Raw genomic sequence first — 21,136 nt, forward strand, 5'->3', positions numbered from 1 at the left:
CTCTCTCTCTCTCTCTCTTGCTCGCTGGAGCTTTGAATACAAGTCTGATACTGTTTCCCATTTCAACAGTTTTCATGTTCTACTGATATTCTGTAAGGGAAATGACAGTGTCTAAGTAATGATGATGAAAAAACCCCAATAAAATACAATGTTTCCAGATTATGTTTTATTATACCATTAAGTATACTAGCATTGCAGGTAGTAATGTAAGATGAAATCCATTGAAAACTGAACCAACAGAATTCACCAGAAACACTCGCTTTCCATTTTTCTCTTTTCACTAAGTCTGTGAAAGTCTTGGGAGTCTTCAGTAATTATCACTTTTTTTTTAATTTATGTGATGTTTTTCTTCTGTTTACAATTTGGGCTAACAAATTTAACATAAAGAACTTCAGTAAGAGTGTAACATCTGTTCTGAATTTCACACATTCTAACCAGTTCTTCAGCTGGTGTGCAGACAACAGAGAGCTGGAAGAGATTACTCTAGCTTACAAATGAAATAAATATTTCTGAGTAAGGCATTTTGACTTATGTGTTTCTGACAGTTATATAGGCATATAAATTAAGCAAAGTCTACCATAATATTTCCATTTCTCTAATCTATCTGGTTAACACTCCTCGCTTTATAGGTTTTGCTAACTGACCACCATTGAAATTTATGTCTACTAATTGCCATTTCATTGTTCTTTGAGCTTAGCTACTTACATATCTTTAGGGTTATGAGTAAGGAATCTTATCTTTCTGAGATTTTATTTTATTTGATTTCTTCCCAATAGGAAGTTCATAAAATATTGAAAAAATCCTCATCAATGCCAATGGGAAAGGCAGTCAGATCTGGCTGTGGGGACTCTTACTGAATTGTTTACAAATACCTGTAAAATGCATGGCACTATATTCCTCCCTTACATTAACACAGCACTTTTGAAAGTGGTAGAACAGATTTTCCTGTAATGAAAAATAATTTTCAAGGTGTTGTAGTATTGAAATTGAGCATATATAAAAAGAAAAAAAATATATATATATATGAACTGTCATGTGTGTACTGCTTGGTTCAGAAATAACTAATAAATACATTTGATGCATGTGCACATGACTCATATATAATGGTATTAAACAGGTATCCAGGAGTAATTCTGCTATTAAAATACAAGCAAAAACAAAGTTAGATGAATGTATAGCAAGCTGTCTTTCCTCTTTAACCACATTCCTTGTAAAAAGATGTAGGTGTTCATCATACGAAAATAAAAAAAAGAAATGACATTTTTGAGAGCGTATACTGTATCTGCAATGAATTTAATGCAATGTACATGTGGATATCTGTTATACATTGAAGCAATTTTATTACCTACTTTAAGGAATGTAAGAAGATAAAGGGTCTAGAGCTAAAAGGAGAAATGGACTTATGAAAATAGGAGCAAAGGTCTTCTGCTTTCAGCAGGGGTGATAATTAGTTCTGAAGCTACTGAAAAGGCAGGGTGATTTTAGGAAGGTGAATGAAGTGGTTAGCTTCTGCCGACTGAACCAGCTTCATACATCTGCAGTTGAAATTACTAGAATCTCAGACTGGAGACCTTATCTTGTAGACAGTTTCAGAATCAGCAGGCAGGAACGATTTGAATACTTCTTCACAGAAATCCATTAAAGGTAATATTTTCTTTTCCAGGAATCCTCCCTCCTTTCCTTAATGGTCATTGGTCTTAGTTTTTGAGGCTTAGTATTCTTCTCACCATTACTTGAAAAGCCACACTGTAGACTTTCAAAAATACCAAAAAAGGACAAATTCTATTCATTCTGAGGAACAAATATTATTACCACATATGCATGGCTAATATAAGAAATTATACTTTGATTTAAATTCAAACTGTGATTAATATAAAATTACAACAACTCTTGTTCATAAACTAGAGCTTCTGTGAAAGCCTATTATATTTGATGGGAATTTTTTCTTAAATTCAGCTGAATTTTTATCAGATCTAGGGAGTTAAAAGGGAATTTCACTAGTTTTTTAATATTCTTTTCTATCTAGGAATCCTAGAACCTGTCTTAATGGAGAAAAGGGTAATTTTTATTCCAGGTCAAAAATTATTATACTCAGGTATTCATTGGCCATTTACTTTAATCCATAAAAGTGTATTTATTCTATGTAAATAACACCAAACCACCTAGTGGAAACATACAGAGAAAAAATCTCCAGAACTTAAAATGGTTTTCTGAGTGGTTTAAACAAATGAGGACAGCACAACAAACATTTCTTTGACCTATACTGTGAATGTACCCGGGTGAAACATGCAAGGAACTCTAATAGAATATTTCTTGTAGCTTTCAAGTAGAAAGAACTCTTCTGACCCCAGGTTTTTTATGTTTCCTCATTATGTAGATTGACTGGTTTGATAGGCTGAGGTGACTGATGATAGCCGAGTCTCAAGGTGGCAGTGAATCTGATTGTCTGTGCATTGGTAGAGAAATGAATACTCAAAGCAATTGTCAGCTACATTATTGGCATTACTCAGGAGAAAAATCAAATAAAACTTTAAAGGAGTTAATAATTTTAAGAATGGTCATTGAATGACAATATTGGCAAAACTGAAATGATGAAGAGACCAAAATAAAATAAGACACACAAAAAGAAAAGCATAAAAAAAAGCTGAATATTGTCTTTCTTGTCGTTATCTTTTTGATTCTTTAATTCAGTGAAGAGATAAAATTAAATTATCTCTGTGACAGTGGAAAAAATATTGTAGGCATCAACTACTGACTGAGGTCACAGAAAATAAAATGGATCTTCTTTCAAAAGGAACTTCATTATTTTGAGAAAGCTGTTGTATCTGTACTGTATTTCATAAAGTCTTGAGTGACAAATGCCAGTTTGTTATAAGTCTGGCAACATGTGTGAAGCAATCCTGATTTAGATCTCTAAGCCCTAAGGATAATATAGGAGACACCCTTGTTTTCAGTGATTATCATCGTGTATAAGACAGTGAAGAGTCCTCTGGGTTAGTATTGATCCTGAATGACATATCCATACAATATGCTATAGATTTTTGTAGGATTACTGACTCAGCTTTAATGCATTGTTCTGAAAACTGCAATGATTTAGGAGTAAGTAAGCCTCAGCTGCAGGAGCAGTGTGGATGTGTGTGTAAGGCAATCAAACACTCTCTCAGTTTAATTTGCCGCTGAATTTGAATCAACACCAGCCCTGTAGATACAGACCCCATCTCAATCCTTTTGATAGATTAGTCCACAGAGAGACAAATAATCTGTGATTCATAACTCTGTCAAGTTCTTTAATGTTTTTGGAAGGCCAACTGTAAAATTATAATGGGATACTCAATATTGAAAGGTTAGTTAAAGAATTTTATGGTGTTGGAAAAAGCACTGAAAGCAATAACAAATGTCTAAAATAAAAGCTGGTTAATTGGTTTCCTAAGATGTTCTGAAAATGCAAGCAAGGCACAGTGCTCTTAAAATGCTTCTACCCAGCAACAGACCCGTACTTTCTATTTAGTAAGTTAATGAAATTCATGCTAAATATCTTGTAATATTCCAGAAGAAGAGCTTTGGTTTAAGAGGGGAAAGAACTATTGTATCTAATGTTGAAAGCCTGTGTTGTTTTAAGGTTAATCCATTTGCTGGAGCAGAATTTTTGCTTACAAAAATTGCTAGAACCATTGACACATCTTCTAAATAGGGAACAATGTTTACCAGCAGAATGTGGAATTTAATGGTAATAAATGCAGTGAATTACTGTGCACTAGAATATCTCGCAAGTCTTGTATCTTTCATCACACACCTTTTTGTGCTCAGTAATCCCTAAACTTACATAATACAGAGAAAATGGCATTCAAAGTGATCTTTATGAATGTTTTTTGTGTTTCATAGCTTGAAGATAAGAGCTTCTGTCTGCTGTGGAAAGTCTCTGTCAACAGAATCTGCTTGATCAAAGCATCCTTTGTCAGTTATTAGTAGAAAGAGTGAAAATCCACTAAATTGTGATTCACTGTTATCTGTAGCATTTTCAGCTTGCAGCTTTTGCAATTTTCATGCTTCCCAAATTGTAACAATAGTTTAACATTTCAAATATGTTTTTGGCATGCAGCTAGGAGAATATCAGGGGATGTATTTGTTTCTTTTGTTTGGAAAATAATTGAGGTTTTTTTCCTATCCTGCAATGTATTTCCAGTACTTCTTGTTCAGTTCATAATTTTTTGACTTCTAGAGCATGCCTATAAGAACCATTAGCCATCATAACTGAACAAGCCTTTGCTTAGCCTTTCTGGTAAACTAAATTACTGTCACATGCACGACACTAGCCACAGAAAGGTAAGAAAAACCTGAAACTAAATCACTCTTTCATTGTAAAAGCAAATAGTTCCTGTAGACAAAACTGAAAGACACTAAGATAAGATAGAATTTAAATTCTCACTTGCTCCCATAATTCTCACATCCATAATTCTCACATCCTCCCATAAAAGGCGCCTTTCCAGTATTGTCTCTTTTAACTGTTATTTTCTTTCTTCACTTTAAAAATCCTAATATATTGTATCTCCCCCTTACTCTTTCCAATATTTTTAAACAATTGAATCACTTGCGTGACTGACTTCCTCCATTACGCCTCATTAAGTAATTGAGTTAAATTGATTCAAAATAAAGTGACACACTATTTCACAATGATTGGTTTGAATCAACATTTGCCTTTTTTCCATTGCCTCTTCATCACAAGCTTTTTTCTCTCTAATGTTCCCAGAGTTCTTTTCTTGTATTAAGTTAGGCAAGCAGTGAGCATAAGCATTGTTCAGATGTATCTGCAAAGAATAGTGTGTCAGAGCTCTTGTGATTCTATACAATGATTAGAACCATTCTTAAAATCCTAATTACTTTGACACTACTAAAGAAAAGAACTACCAACCTTTTTTTTTTTTTTTTCCCAAATTGTCTAGCAATATTTTCATAGAATAAAAAGTCATTAAATTAAAATACTCTGAAAAATATGTAGGAGGTCAAAAATATTAATCACAGAGTAAATGAATCTTCTCAAAAGGTACATACCAGATTACAGAAAACCCACAACCAAAACAGAACAAAATAAAGATCTCAATTAATTTTTAGGAGATAATTGAAAACATGTGGGGGGAAATTATTAATTTTTAATATTGAAACGTTGGCAATATAGTGACCAAAGTTGAAGAAATGTTTGATGGGATGTCATAAGAAATGTGCTGACACAAATCATTCAATCAAATCTTTATGTAATGTCTCTCTTTGTGTTTATGGTTCACTAATTCACTAAAAAGTGATAACACTTTAACATTGTGAGCTTTAAATTAATCACAGAATCACAGAGTCACAGAATAAGTGAAATTGAAAGGAACCCATGCAGCTGGAAGGATCACTGAGTGCAACTTGTGTCCCTGCACAGCATCATAAAAAGGTCAACTATCCGGAAACATAAGGATACACTGCAGTAAAAAGATTGCAGATGAATCTCTGAACATCAGTTATTAATATATCCGTTACATTGTCCCTGACATAAAATTGCAGCAGACTATACTCTTCAGGGAAAAATTCTAGGCCTGAAACCTCCGTAACAGTAACACTTCCAGTACCTGTTGGCAACAGCAGGTTACTTTACTAATGAGATAAGCGTATTTCTAAAATGTGAGTGATAGCAACAAGAATTTTAAAAAATCCATTTGCTTAATATAGCAATCAAAGAAAAAAAAAAAAAGGAAGAAAATCTGTTTTCTTTTTTCTTTGCCCTGAACTTCCCAAGTATCATTAGAAAAACAAAAATGCTCCATTGATTAGGTTTCTCAACCAGATTAATGTTCAAGTACATTTTCCTGGAGAAAAGATATAGTCTTTTACATTGTAATATAGCTAATGATCCATGTCTAGTCTTGCTATTGCTGGAAGATTGCTATTTATAATTTCTTATAAACACAACATTCATTTTAAAGGATATTATCAAGGGTGAGAATGCCACTGATGCTAATCCTTTATTAGTCCAAAACTATTCCAGTCACCAAGGCTACAGAATATTACATTATGCAAAATTAGAACATAAAAATATGTAATCACTGTCTGTATTGTGGTTTTGCTCTCTGTAGTGGGTTGACCCAGACTGGATTCCAGGCACCCACCAAGGCCACTCTATCACTCCTTTCCAGAACTGGACAGGGGAGAGAATATATAATAAATGTTCATAAATTGATATAAGGTCAAGAAAGATTACTCACCAAATCCCATAATAGGCAAAATGGATTGGATTGAAGATATTATTTGAATTTATTGCTAGCAAAATAAGAGCTGTATAATGAGAAGCAAAATTAATCTTAAAAACCTTTCCACCACCCTTCTTTCCATCCCAGATCTACTTTGTTAATCCTCCCCACAGGTGCAGAGAGACAGTGGATGTGGGTTATTGTCAGTTCATCAACACTCTTCCTTATGCTGCTCAGGGAGAAAAATTTTACCCCTTCTTCAGCATGGGGTCCCTCCCATGGGACACAGTCCTCGATGAAGTTCTCCAGTGTGACTCCATCCCAAAGGCAACAGTTGTCCACAGGCAACATGGGTCCCTCTTTCACAGTGTGCAGTCCTTCAAGGACAGGCTGCTCCAACGTGGGTCCTCCTCACGGTCACAATTCCTACCAAGAAACTGGCTGCAGTCTGGGTTCCTGTCTCCATGTCTCTGCCGGAACCTGATCCAGCATGGGCCTGCCACAGGGTCTCAGTGTCCTCTCCAGCATCCACCTGCTTAGCATGGGTCTCCTCCGTGGGCTGCAGGTGGATTTCTGCATCCCCTTGGACGCCCATGGGTTACAGGGACACTGCTGACTCATGATGGGCTGCACCATGGGCTTCAGGGGAATCTCAGTTCTGCTACCTGGAGCACCTCCTTGCCCTCCTTCTCCACTGACCTTGGTGTCTGCAGAGGTGTTCTCACTTTGCTTTTCTCTGTCAGCAATTACAACTGTGATATAACATGTATGGTTATTTATTTTTCTTGTAAAATATGTTATCACAGAGGCATCACAACAATTTATGATTGGCCCAGCCTTGGTATGTCAATCCAGGAATCAGCTGGTATTGTCTCTGTCAGACATGGAGGAAGCTCCTGGCAGCTTCTTAAAGAAGCCACCCCTGTAGCTCCACTGCTACCAAAACCTGATTGTGCAAACCCAATACACTTTCCCCTAGTTCCATTTTTCTCATAGTTTTGGGAGATCACATATATCTAATAATAAATTCTTATAGACAAAAAGATACTTTCATTACTGTAAGAGCACTCATATATATGCAGATTGAAATAAAGGGATATCTACGTTTGTTATCTGCTGAATTAAAAGAGTATCCATCAATACTTTACCAAAGCAATTTTTCCATGAGCTGGCACAAAAAGATATAGAATTTATCCATATACCAATTTAGAAGGTTTGGAATATGCCACTAAATTTAAATGTTTTGGAGGGATTTTGTAATAATTACTATATGAGAAAAAATTATAATTGTGAATGATTTCCATTTTTATTTACTCCAAAGAGAAACCAGCTTAATTCATTCATACCACTGTAGAATATGAGCATGAACAAATATTTCTTTTCATAATCATATGACATAACTTTCAGTCTTTTATGTCCCTGATAGTCTGGGAGGTGCAGTGTAATTATAGGAATTGACTACCCATCACTGAAGACCAAGAAATCAGAATGCCTATTCTCTACAGAACAGGAAGACTGTAGATTAGGACTATCTGGAAGGCAGTCAAAAATAAAACCAAGAAAGGGCCCTTGAAAAGAGGTTCAATAAAAGACCTGCTATTTTCAAATAAATGAAACCTTCATTTTCATTTATATGCATATTTTTGTTTGGTGAAGGAGGTTCCATAACTCCTTTGGTAAGATGTTCAATGCCTTTGTTTTTGTCATAATTAGGATGTCTTACCTAATATGAGTTTAGTTATGATTTGTCTTACTGAAGAGAGTATTTCTTAGCCATCCTAAGTGAATAATGTTCCTTTTATGACTACAAAACTGGCTGAATAGAAATAATGAGTATGGCAGTTGGATTTAATTCAAGGACAGATTTAGAAACATGGAAGCAGGACTTGTCTTAGGTGCTAAATATCATAAAAATGCATGCCAGATCAGTATTCATGTATACACTTTCTTATTACTCTAAGAATTTTATTTTTAAATATGATCCGATAAAACTGAAGATGTTAACTCTTTAATAACAGTTTAAGAAACAAACACAAGCACAGTGTGTGAAGAAGCCTTAAACTGGCATATATGAAATATGACAAACTCAGTGTTCTCCTTCACAAAGAGAAATGCATTCTCTTTGGATAGAGGAAAGAGAGTTTTCTTCCCAGCTTTGGTCTTTACTAATCAATACTTGAACCAGACAGTAGATTCTTTCCTAAAAAGTTGCAGGACACTTACATGAAGAATTCTTATCTCCCACTAGAAGAAGATTATGCTTCAGACTTGCAAGGCATAGAGTTTGCAATGTTCTGCTGCACATATTACATCTCTGGTCTCATAGAAATTAGGAAAATGCTTGTGCCTCAGTCTTTGATTCACTTCATTAATTTTTTCCTTGTCTAGAACTATATGGATATACCAAAGAATTATTTTGCCATTCCTTCATTTATAGAGAGAATAGCCAATATTTTTCTTTTATAGTCTCGCCTTGAAAAATTCAATCCTTCTGTAAAGACTTATGAACACTCATTCAACTCAAGCTATGCAATCAGATTGGGAAGAACTTTTCTCCAACAATAAATCCATGAGCAAAATCCAAACCAGACAGATAATATGAAGCTTGTTCAGCTCAAATCTTTAAATGCTGAAAAGTGTGTTTTATTCCACACAGCACATAGCTACCTAAAAAAGATTTAATCAGAAAGAATAAAAATAACATTCACTTCAATGCTTTCTGTTTGTTGAAATTGTTGATAGGATAAATGTTTTTATTATGTGAAAAAGAGCCTTTGCTCTTAAAGTCTCATGTCAAGAAAAAGAAGAAAAATGTTAACTATATTTCCTTCAAACACATTATATTGTTTTTTCAAGTCCTATGAAATATACTACTTCTCCCTTTGGACTGGCCATTGCATATCCTTATCTGACGCACTATATGTATGAATTTCTCCATAAATATGTCAGTTTTGATAAGGAGTTTAATTATTTTAAGAAAGCTGTTGTATCTGAACTTTATATTTGCATAAAAAAATATCTTCACACTGAAACCATTATATATGTTTTCTTTATTAAAAAAATATTTAGTTTTGTCAGACTTGCAAGTAAATTCACTAAATTGTACTCATTGGTGGGTACCTTTATGCAACCTGCATATTTTCAATTGGACCTATTGTATCTATGGGAAGATAGTTTGATAACTTGACTAAGGATAACTTATGGTGAAGTAAATGTAGATATTTGTGTCCTTTGTTTTATTCATATTCAGAATAAAATATTTCAAAATGTGTGGACTGATATTTTCAGTCATATTTTTACAGAAGTAATATAACACAAAGTATGTTTAAGTGCAAAATTTTCATCAGAATTCTCTGCTAACCATAGAAACAAAACTTTTCTGATATGAAATGTAATTGAACTGAAATTAAAGGAAAGATAAGTTTCCAAGATCTCTCTGCTCATGGTCAGACCCCAAAGCAAGAGCTCAGTCATCAGTACCATCAATTTATAAAGGTCTCTCCCTGGTGATAGCTACAGAAATAATTCAGGAAACTGTCTGGACAATGATGGATTTCTTCCACCTGCCTGTGGTGACCTATCATCCACATCTGTATTTATATTCCAGAAACTGAGGTCTTCAACCACTCTTTATTCCATGACAATGCACATCTTTATTGAATATTTTCTGTTCCATGAGCCAAAAATGTTATAATTAATGGCTGTTCCATTCTCTAGGTACCTTACCAGAAAATTAAAAATCAAATTTCTGGAAAAGCAAACTTATAGTTATTCTCAATGCCAAAGAAGTGGGAAATATAGCCACCTCAGAGCTAGTTCTCCCAAAATCAATATCACCTTCTAACTCTTTAAAGTCACCACAAAACAAGACTGGCCATCAGAAGCTGTTGAAGAAAAATGAGATAATATATGCCTGAAGAAGTTTAAATTTGTTTGAGATTAGAGGAACTGGGCAACAGTAGACCATCATCCACATAATTTCTTGCAGAGATTCATAGCTTCAGAATTTTTGTCCAGGTAGAGAAACACTTTTAGGACTGCATCATATGCTCATGTGTGTCTCTGCCTGGCAACACAAGGCGCTGGCCTTAGCCAGGGCTTCTTGGCACTGTTGCAACAGCATCCCTGATGTTAATAAGGTTCTGTGATACCTCCAGGGTCATGAGTCATCTTCTCTTGTTCTCCTCTCCCATCTGTTCTGAGGGTGGACGCCACCAATTTCAGGTGGTAACATCACCAAATAAGTGCTAAGGAAAAGCAAACATGCTGCTGCCTGAAAGGCACTCTTTATCTGACTTCAGCACATAAAATAGCTGTATTAATAAGTCAGTGAAGGGTAGCTAATTGATTGGAAAAAGTGTTACTAGGCATAATTTATGGGAAAGCATAGACCATACATTTTGGGGCTTCAGAGCATTGCTATCTATCTCATACAAATGAACCAGTCCTCAGTTCTCAGTCACTACTTTTGGCCCAAAACCTTATAAATAGGCAGAGGTGCAATTTATTTGTGCCCCAATTGCCCTCTCTTGGAATTGTTAGGAAGTATAAACATAGGGTCTGAAATTAAATCCCATCTGACATTGCTACCTTAAAACTGGTAGCCTGAAGATTTTGCTAGCTGTCCTTAAAATTCTTTCAGACTGACATGTCTGACTAGAGGCAGGTTAATTTTCCAAATCAATATACAAGGCGAAAAAAAGTCAGCTGGTGTTTGACAACAAGATAATACAAATTGTATGACTTCTTTCAGCCTGCTCAATTATTATGAAGGCCAGGGATTATTTAACACACTTAAGAGCTGTTAATTTTCATAGCAGTAGCTTTCAGACAGCCTAAATTAAAACAGACTGCTGCTGTGCTGTTACTTTAGATAATCTCTCAGTTAGGTGCTCTGAATTTCCAGACAAGTTCATTACACACAGACAGACAGAGCTGCAGAATTTACACGTGCAAAATATTGCCAAACAGATGTCAGAGTTTGCTGTGCTGGGCTATGCCAATACTGTATTCTTCTCCTATTTGCATATCACCTCATGTTATCTGGTATTATGCTAATTGATGCTATACATAGTATGTGGCCACATGCTCTCTGAGTTTAAAATAGTGTTATGACATTTTATCTTGAAATGTGGAATAATTTATAGAGAATCAGTAAGTTTCAAGTATTTTCCATTCAATGCAAAAATGATTGACTTAAGATGAAGCAGCCATGCAGGACTGCCAATGCTGCACACACCAGGGACAGACCCAAAACCTGAGTCAGTTCTAAATAGCTCTAGTTACCATCTTGTTTTGAAATTATTGCCTATTCTCTCCCTGATCAGGTCACAATCATGAAGTGAAATTAGCTGAAAAATCAAGTGAGGTTGTGTACCAATAACATGCTAATAATTCTGAGAAATGTTTATTCTGCTTTTGGTTAGAACATAGGGAGTTTGCCTTGCTGTAAAATATGCTCAGTGTGGTGTTGACTGAGCAGTAAGATAAAATTATCATGGAAAAGGGGGTTAGGTTTCAGGTGAAATGTCTGTAGTAATTGCAAGGAATATCTAAAGCATTATAAAAATAGGTATGGTAAGAAGAAGAAGGAAGATGATTAAGAAAAAAGCATTATTTCTGACATAATTTTGAGATTACAGTTTCTACTGCTGATGCAAGTGGGTTAGAAAGATACCTTGAAAATGGTTGAAATGACTAACTATTAACATTTACACTATGCAAAGAATATTTACTCTAACATTATTGTTCTGAATTTTGAAAATGTTATTGTTTTTGTTAGTCATCAATAATCAATCATAAACCTAAATATAGTTTTTTATGCATACAGGAAAATTTCCAGATAAAGATTGTTTGTCCTGATCTTATTAATATGAAAAGTGCATGAACAAATATAACATTGAAATAACCACAGGAAATACTAGCTAAGGACAATAATTGATTGAAGGCATGAACAAAGGTTTTTCAAATGTTTATCATACACATAGATCCTCAAAACTGGAGTACAGCAAAAGAGTACAGGCTACTGAATTAATTGTCCACTAGTTTTGGAAATGAACTTTTAATTATAAGGTTTTAGGGTAAAACAGTTATGTCAAGCTGCATATTTACAGGTTATATTGATATTTTTTCCATAATTTGTAACAAAAATAATTCTCTTGTGTGTATCCATACCTATACAAATACAGATATATAAATTAAAAAAACATAAATATATGTGCAAATATATATATATTTAAGCATTCATATATCTATCTATCTATCTATCTATCGATCTATCTATCTATCTATCTATCTATCATCTATCTATTTATCTATCTATCTATCTATCTATCTATCTAGTCACACCTATTTGTTATTTTGGAAAAGAAACATTTGGATTGCTTCAGAGACTTGAGAAAGCTGTTATCATAACTAAATTCTGTAACTTTGATCTAGACCCACACAAAACTTTGTCTTCAGTATTCTAGTCTCAAATAAAATTGTTTAAATATAAAAAAATCAAATTTAAAAAGCAGTGCAAAATCCCACAAAATTAGAACATTAAGAGCTTATTTCCCAAGAAAGGACACTTAAATATCTGTTTTATCCATGTTAGAAGCAAGTGAGTAATTCTGAAAAGAAAATGTTTTGAAGAAACTGAAATTAGGTGTTCCAAAGTTTTATTTTTACTTATTTTAATTTATTTTTATTTCCCCCAATCTAGCCACTCAACTTACCAGAAGTGTAAATTATTTTATTGACATTTCATTGCCACCTTTCTTATATGAAAAGCTGATGGATAAAAAATGTAAGATGATCTTCTGAGTAACTTGTGATAAATTATTTTAATATGGAATGAATTACTCTGCCCTCAGATATTCAGCCTCCTCTTTTTGTAACTCCACCATTACTCCACTATTAAAAGGAAAATTACTTTTTCAATAGCACCCATTTAAAAAAAAAAAAACAACCAAACAAAAAAAAATTATAACATGCTGGCTACACAAAATAAGTAAAATTTTGAAAATACCTGCTTTTGAAATTGAGATTTGTATGTTCTTTTTAACATTGGCACTCTTTTACTAGGAAGTAGCATCAGTAGTATTAAAGAAGTGTAACATAAAGAGCAAATAGAGTCACTTCTAAATAGAAAGTAAAAATTCAGGTGTTGATGGACAAGAACAGCATTCAATCAACACAGTCAGCTTAACTTAGGTGATAGTGCTGCCTGACCAGACAGACCATAAGTGTCTCTTAATAAAAAAAACACTGGGTAAGGAGGATTATGTTTTGCAGATAGGGTTATGATTTTGGTTTCTCTTGTAGCATGTGTGCCTATATAGCTGATTCTGATTTCTACAAATAATTTATTATGTGTTTCTTTCTTTTCTTTGTCCTTCTTTCCTCTGACAGATCACTTTGCCCATTGCCTAGTAGACTTTAAAAGAGTTTCTTTGCTATAATTAGCAATGATCTGTGCCTACGTTCCTAAAAATGTTGATATAGCAGTGATTTATACTTTTTTTATGCAGTAAAGACTGAAATCTGGAGTTGTAAGGATATTTTTTTCAAGACTTAGCATACATTTAGCTCTGTCAGAATATCCATAAAATCTCAATCAGAATAATCCTTGGGTGCCTTGTTGTTTGGTTAACCCTGAATGAATCTATTCACTGAATTGATAGAACTGCTTCTTGATTAGGGGGAAAATTGTCAGCTACATTGTGGAAAAATTGATTGGATTCAGGTTGAGCACTCTACCTCTGGAAAAGCAGAACAAGGTCTTTTGGGACAAATCCTATTTTTTTTTTTTTTTAATAATTTTTAAATATTGCATTCTGTCTGAGATCCTAGATGAACTTTACACCTGATCTGTGTTCTGAGTCCATGACACACTCAGCTGAGGAAAAGCCTGTGGGTGAAATACTGTGCTCAGTGTAACAGAAACCTCTTATACACCATAATGTGTTCTGAAGCCATCAAGGCATTGACAGTCAAAGCACTTTTAGTGCGCTTTCTGTAATCTTTGTAGCAACACTTAGCAAATTGATGACCTCCTTGTCAATCTGAGTAACATACTGAAAAGGACAGAATTTAACATCTAGATTTGGTATATAATTTTCCATTAGATATTTTTTCCTTTTACAGTTAAAAATAAAGCATTTGAGGTAAGAAGTATATCAAACAAGTTTTAGCAAATACCCATCAAAATAAATTAAGTTTTTCTTTTCTAAGGAGTTATTCTTTGAATCCTACCTGGAAAACAAAGTGTGTATCATACTAAGAACAGATTTCATATTTGTAGATTAGGGGCTTCTATGGTCTTTCTCCACAAAGATTCCTCTTCTTGTAGTTTCTATACTTCAGAAGAACCTATCAGAGATTTTTATTCTTAATATATATAGTGTATATTGCCTTGAGTTCTGGGACCATCAAAAGCAGTACCCTCTTAAAGGATGAATGAGGATATTCTCAGTGAGTCTGAGAATATGGGTATTTGATTACATTTTCTGCCACTAAATATTTTAATTGCCTTTATATTAAAATTTGGGCAATGTAGAGTACTTTAAAGTTTTTACAACTTGGAATTTTGAAAGAGAGTGAAAAATGTTACCTTTATCTCCTTAGCTTTCCAAATGTGCATTAGCCAAATTAACTAAATATCTCTGTTTTTTTCCTCTTTTCATTAACATATTTTTACTTACAAGTCCACAGTGTGTTCTGTAGACTCCTCCAGGAAAAAAAAAACAAACATTTTTGGAGATTTTATTAGAAAAATTTCAGAAACCTTACTTTTGGAACTCTGATATCTGTCATGAAAAATTTGTGTTTCTGGTGATCAATGATGAGAAATATTTCCATAAATGTGTGCTTCTTGAAGGTTGAAGATATTTATCCCGGTATCTCTAGAAATTTTTGTGTGCAGGAAATCAACAGAACTGATCTGACATGGTTTCACTGACCTAGCACATTAAAAACTCAAATTATAGTGCTAACCTTTTGCTCTTTTGAAAATATAATTCTTGAAAGTTCCTAATAATCTTCATTATGTTTTCCTTGCTCAAAAGTGAAGAAAACCAAGATTCCACTTAGAAGAAGAAGGTGAAGTTACAGTGTGTATTATCCCTGTGAAGATAAACCTTCCACTTTCCAACTTAATGTCTCAAATTCTTCCAAATCAATGTTTGAGCCTTATTTTTTTTTCCCAGGGTTTGGCAGAATTTACAGCAAAGCATTCGTCTCAGGATCACTCTGGATAAAACAAATGATATGATCCTGGCTAGAGGAAATCTGGCATGCCTGCCTGTGGGTGATATTCAATATTTGTATGGATATCCAGGCCTCTAGCTCTTGTTATTTTTTTGTATGAACAGCTTTCAGCAGAAGCCAGGATTATCACCTCTTATTTGCATGTGGCGAAGAGATTATAATTTTATTTCTGAGGGCTGCTTTGTCACTTTAGATACTGACAGTCACATGGTGTCCTACTTCAGAAAACAGCATATCATAAAAAGAATAGAACTTTGATAATCAGTGTGAAAACCAGGTAATTAAGTTGTTCCACTGGTAAAATGCCAGTGTCACTCACAGTTTCCAAGTCTTGGCTGTGGCAATTTAAATTCTTGAACCATCTCTTCTTGAGAAATAATTTGTGCTTAATACAGTGATTCCTAGACTCTACTAATACAAATATATTTTCAACACTTTTTAAAAACTACTGGAAAAGAAATTTATTTAAAAGCTTTATTTAGAACTTTTTTTTTACTTTTATTAATTTTCTCCTTTTATTTTTTTATTGCTGATTTAAAATGCATGTAGAATCCAAGGGCTGTTTTTCCTTGGAATTTCAGTGCTTTCTAACATCTTAGGACTATGAAGGATTCAATTTGGGTTACACCACCCTGAAATAAGGCACTCCCTCACACTGATAATGAAAGTGACATCAACCTATGCTAAAATAGAACAGATATATAAATGGAAGCTTTTTCAGTTCAAGGGAGGAACTTTTATAGGTTTCTTGCCTTGCTGAATTTTCGGGTTTTAAATTCATTCTTCCTTCCTCCCCTAAACAGCATGTATGTGTTTGGCTTTAGGGCGTGCTTGAAGGATTCTGAAGTTGACTACTGTAAAAGTGGAACTTCCTTAAAAACCAAATATTGTGGTGAGATTATCATTCCACCCATAAAACAAAACAAAACAAAACAAAACGTTAATTGATTCTTGCTTTATGCAGTAGGAGATGATAACTTTGTATTATGCCTAATTGACAAAATCATGGAATGCTTTTTTTTTTTTTCAATTTTAATCAGTCTGTTTTAAATATATAGGCAGAGTTGTAATAAATTAATGCAATATTAATGCATTAATAAAATTAATGCAATTATTATTTTATTAATGCAAAAATATTTTCTCTGTTTTCCACCTAAATATTAGGACAGCTTTAAAAATAAATGACATCCTGTTGTTGTGAAATGTCATCAGAAATATTCCTAGAAATGCTTCTTAATTGTCCCTCAGCAGAAGAGATTTACATAATTTCAATTGCAGATGGCATCTGATGTTTTTAGAGTACATGGTCAAAGCATGTTTCTTCAACTTGCATATAAATAGATGGTGATTTTTCATCACATCTCTATATGCAACATAACTGACATGAAATGAATGTAAGTGCAGGGAGAAGATATTTTTGACTGCTCTCTTAAAGACGTCTAGTAGAGGGAAGCAAGAAGTTAGGTTTAGTGCAGCTTTGAAGACCATTTGTATAAGCTTGAATGTTGCTGTCTGGTAGTAGAATTCAGTTTCAAGGTCTGTGTGGAGAGATGTTCCTTGTTCTTCTAGTCTAATCCACACTGAATATTCGGCATAAAATGTCATATGGTGAGTCTATCGGCCAAGTTGCTGCTGTGGAGCATTCCTATCCTGGGACTCATTTAGGATTGTCTCTTCACCGTTCTGAGACACCATGACCACTGTGCAATTTCTCCTTTATCCAACTCTCTGCTGGTTGCCATTGTTGTTGGTGTCACTTGATATTATTTAAGAAAAATAATAATGAACATGTAAATGCCTCACTCAAAAAAAGGTAATATAACTGTGTTATCTTTTCCAAGGACTTCAGGTGTCACATACCCATAACTTATGTAGACATTTTTTCCTTCTGAAAAACCATTTAAATGGTGGGAATCATAGAATCATGGAATGATTTGGGCTGGAAGGGACCTTAAAGAACATCTAGTTCCAACTCCCTACCATGGAAGGAATGTCATTTACTCCATCAGGATGCTCAAGCCCCATCCAATCTGACCTTGAACATTTCCAGGGATGAGGCACCCACAACTTTTCTGGGCAATGAACTATTATTCTAATTTATTCTGCAATGTTTTTTTATTTCATATGTTTATATTGCAAATACTGGACATTTCTGTTGCATTGGTAATTGTTCAATTATCGTAATTACAACGGTAATTGTTCACCTAAGCAATGCAATTATGCTTCTGTTTGTTCATTCTGGTACATATAAAGGAAGATGAAATGGCTTCTTTCATGTGCAAGGATGAAATAATTTGCTTGACCATTAGTATAAGAGAGTGAATTTTGAGTTCTTGGACTATTCAAGGAAAGAAAACAACACATAAACAAGGCAAAAGCTAATTAATCTAAAAGTTCATATGAAACCACATACCAAAAGTCTTCTTTTATTAAAAAAAAATTATGCAGTTTAAAAAATAAAAATGTCAATGCATTTGGATGAAGGATTTAAAGTAAAACTAGTGCATGCTTATTCATCATGTTCACATTTATTTCTATATGTACTTCTAGTTCTGGCCTATGACACACTTATTTAAATTATGGACATAAACTTCCCAACAATTTCTGAATAGACTAATTGTTGTATCTCTACAAGGCTTCACTTAATTATTCTGGGTTGAAAAGGCTGCCTTAAGAGAAGAAACTTCTCGACTGGGCATCTTGCAGTCATAGCTGCAAGTCCTACACTTCATACTACATTGTCAGAAGAAATCATGTGAATGTGTAGAGAAGCAATTGAAAATATCTTATTTTTTCACTGGGGTATTTGCTAGAGTTCTTTTTTTTTCAGGTTTGCCAAAACAGATGTTATATGAACAGATTCAGTACAGTCAGAATAATGATAAAAGTTAATCCTATGCCATAATATGAGCCCATCAAAATTTTGTTAAAACTTCAGTATGATAATCTTCATCAAAACAATGGGGGAATGAACTTTTTATAAATAATTTAAAAATGTAAATTTTAAAAGCAAAAGAAAATATTAAAATTGAAATATTTTAACACATTATAAAATATTATTTGTAAGTGTTTCTGTGGTTTTTTTTGTTTGTTTGATGGGTTGGAATTTTTTTTTTTAAATACTAGTTTTCATTAAATTCTCAGTAAAAATACAAGGGCAGATTTTCATCTGACTACCTTGGATTTCAAAATATCAACTTTCAGGATTACTCACCTACTTTCATTTTCTTTCTACTTTAGGTGTTGTACCACTGTCAAGTCTTGACATGGAAGAAAATAATGTTTGCTGTTCTAAATGAAAACAAGACCATAGAAGCAAGATCAACTTAAAATGCAGCAACCTGGGCTTTCAATGTGTTTGGCATTTTGTTGTGAACTTTTCACTTGGGCCTGGAAAGAACAATGCTTATTTTTCTGATCCCAGATTGAATTTACAGGTCTGGCAGCCAGAAAATAATCTTTGGACTTGTAAATCATTCTCATTTGATCCAGAAGTCACTGAAACAGAAGAAATACAGAACCTCACTATGTAATTCATTCAGGGTTACTTTTTGGCACATGATATCTGGCTTGAAAGAGGACATGCAAACACATGAAATTTCACTGAAGCATATAAAGACCACTTTTATGAGTGAAAACCAGCATCATCTTTGTATTGGTCCTTTGGTCATTTCCAGGTTTATTATGATTTTGTCCTCACTTGTGTAGCAATGTGTTTTGCACTCAATCCAGTTTTCAATACACAAAAATCTATGGAGAGACTTGCATTTAAAGGAGACACATATACCTGGAATCAATATATTCATTATTTTTATTCAATTAGTCTTATTCAACTTTGTTCATAATATTTTAGGGCTAACAATGCAATCTTTGAAAGACAGCAGAGCAGCAAGTAAAGGGAGAAGATGGGAGTAGAGAAATTAAAAAGAAGCCATGTTATAGAACAGCTTGCTTCATGCTCATTATTGCTATTCTGTCAAAAAATGTGCAGAGCCCTCTGTCAGTGCATATACCCTTTCCTCTTTGTTCTTTTTAATGATTTCTTAGAGAAGTTACATCTAAGCTCCTTATGTGCATCCTTCACTGATTGTGAATCAGAAGGTATGTGAGGATCCATTCATTTACATCATAATTCTGATGTCAACCTTTCCTGTTACCACAGAAACACAGCCCATGACCATGCTTTGTATTAAAAAGGAAATATATGATACCATCAATGATGACAGCTCCCATGATTTAATCCTTGATTTTTGCCATAAAATCTGACCTTTACTTGCTCTTACTGCTTTACTTGCACATTTGATTTTAAGACTGCTGATAGCTTGGCTTCATTTGCTTTCTCAGTTTGCTCTAATACAAATTTATAAGGGTTGGAGTTTCCCAAATGCACCAGTTCTCTGTGGCTTTTGTCTGTTAAATAGAATGTCGCATTTTCACCTACCTAGAAAAACAGTGTCTCTAATGTCACTAATGCTCATCATAAATTATCTTGTCTTTCATATCTGAAATACAATCTCTCTGGAATATTTTCTTTCTAAGCCATTGTTCTTTTGTCTTCCTGGGTAGCAGTTTCTACATGTCAGACAAAGCATACATAGATTGAGTCCATTCTTAACTGTCAGGTATGGTTATAGGTCACAGCTATTTGATATTCACTCCTGATGGTTTTTATTTAAGTTCTCCTCATGCTGAGAAATCTGATAAGTGAGTTGTATTTGCTGTTTTACCTGCATTCCAACTTTTAGAGTTCAGGGAACCTGGAATTTGTCAGTAAAGATCTGAACCCATATATCACCCAGTGTTTGAAGGTTAGCAACATAAATCTTACAATAAAAGAACAAATGTTCACATTCCCTTAGCATGCAGTGATAAGGAATACATTTTCAAAATAGCAATTAGGTTAAACAATGAAAATGCATTCTGTAATTTTGTCCTTTAGAAAACAGAGCCAGCATAGCCTTGCATTTAAACTCAGCATTAACTGATTAGTGTGCAAACCTTCTGGTTTGCCTCTAAATATGTTCCCTGTTTTGTTATTGGTCTTTGTGGGGGTTTTTATGGTTGGTTGTTTTTTCTTCTCCAGACTTTCCCTCTTTATGCTAACAGTTATTGCCCTTTTTTTTTCAATTTTATTTCTCACCTTTATCTCCCATTTTACTTCAGGAATTTTTCATTATCTAATGGAAAGCAGAGTCCATTTGAGACTACTAGTTTTAGATAAAAATAAATTTGATAGAAAGTTCTGTTGTCCTAGTTTAGATATTGGAGAAGACTGATGATGGTAATTCAGAACTTTTCTATTACCCCTTTTAACTTCCAAATGCTTCTCAAACAGGAACTTTTCAGAGATGGGAAAAGTGAAGGAGGGATAGTAAATTGTGTGTTCAAGGCTAAAGAGAGGGAGTATTGTTCAGCACGATGGAGTTTGTGTCCCTTCTTTTGTTCAGATGAACCTTTCCTTTACAGCAACATCGTAGCTGAGACGTGCCTGGTTTTCATAGTCTCAATGCATTACCTCCTACCAATGTGTTTCTGCTCTGGCTGCTGTGAACACTACTTCAGTTTGGCATAGGAATGGAATGTTTTTAAGCTGATCTGTGGAATGAAAAACAGGACACCTCTGAGTCTTAGACACAACCAAACATCGCTTATGTTTCAGG

General features: G+C 34.1%; 1 long non-coding RNA gene across 1 annotated transcript in view; it reads left to right on the forward strand.

The window, feature by feature from the left end:
* Positions 1-20,004, forward strand: part of LOC110468138 (uncharacterized) — a 55,702-nt gene extending 35,698 nt beyond the window's left edge. Inside the window, exon 4 of the long non-coding RNA XR_002465034.4 lies at positions 18,717-20,004. This is a non-coding gene — a long non-coding RNA (uncharacterized LOC110468138). The remainder of the gene's footprint in view (positions 1-18,716) is intronic.
* The last annotated feature ends 1,132 nt before the right edge of the window (positions 20,005-21,136 follow it).

This window comes from Lonchura striata, chromosome 2 (assembly GCF_050655825.1).
Source record: "Lonchura striata isolate lonStrDom1 chromosome 2, ASM5065582v1, whole genome shotgun sequence".
Taxonomy (NCBI): domain Eukaryota; kingdom Metazoa; phylum Chordata; class Aves; order Passeriformes; family Estrildidae; genus Lonchura; species Lonchura striata.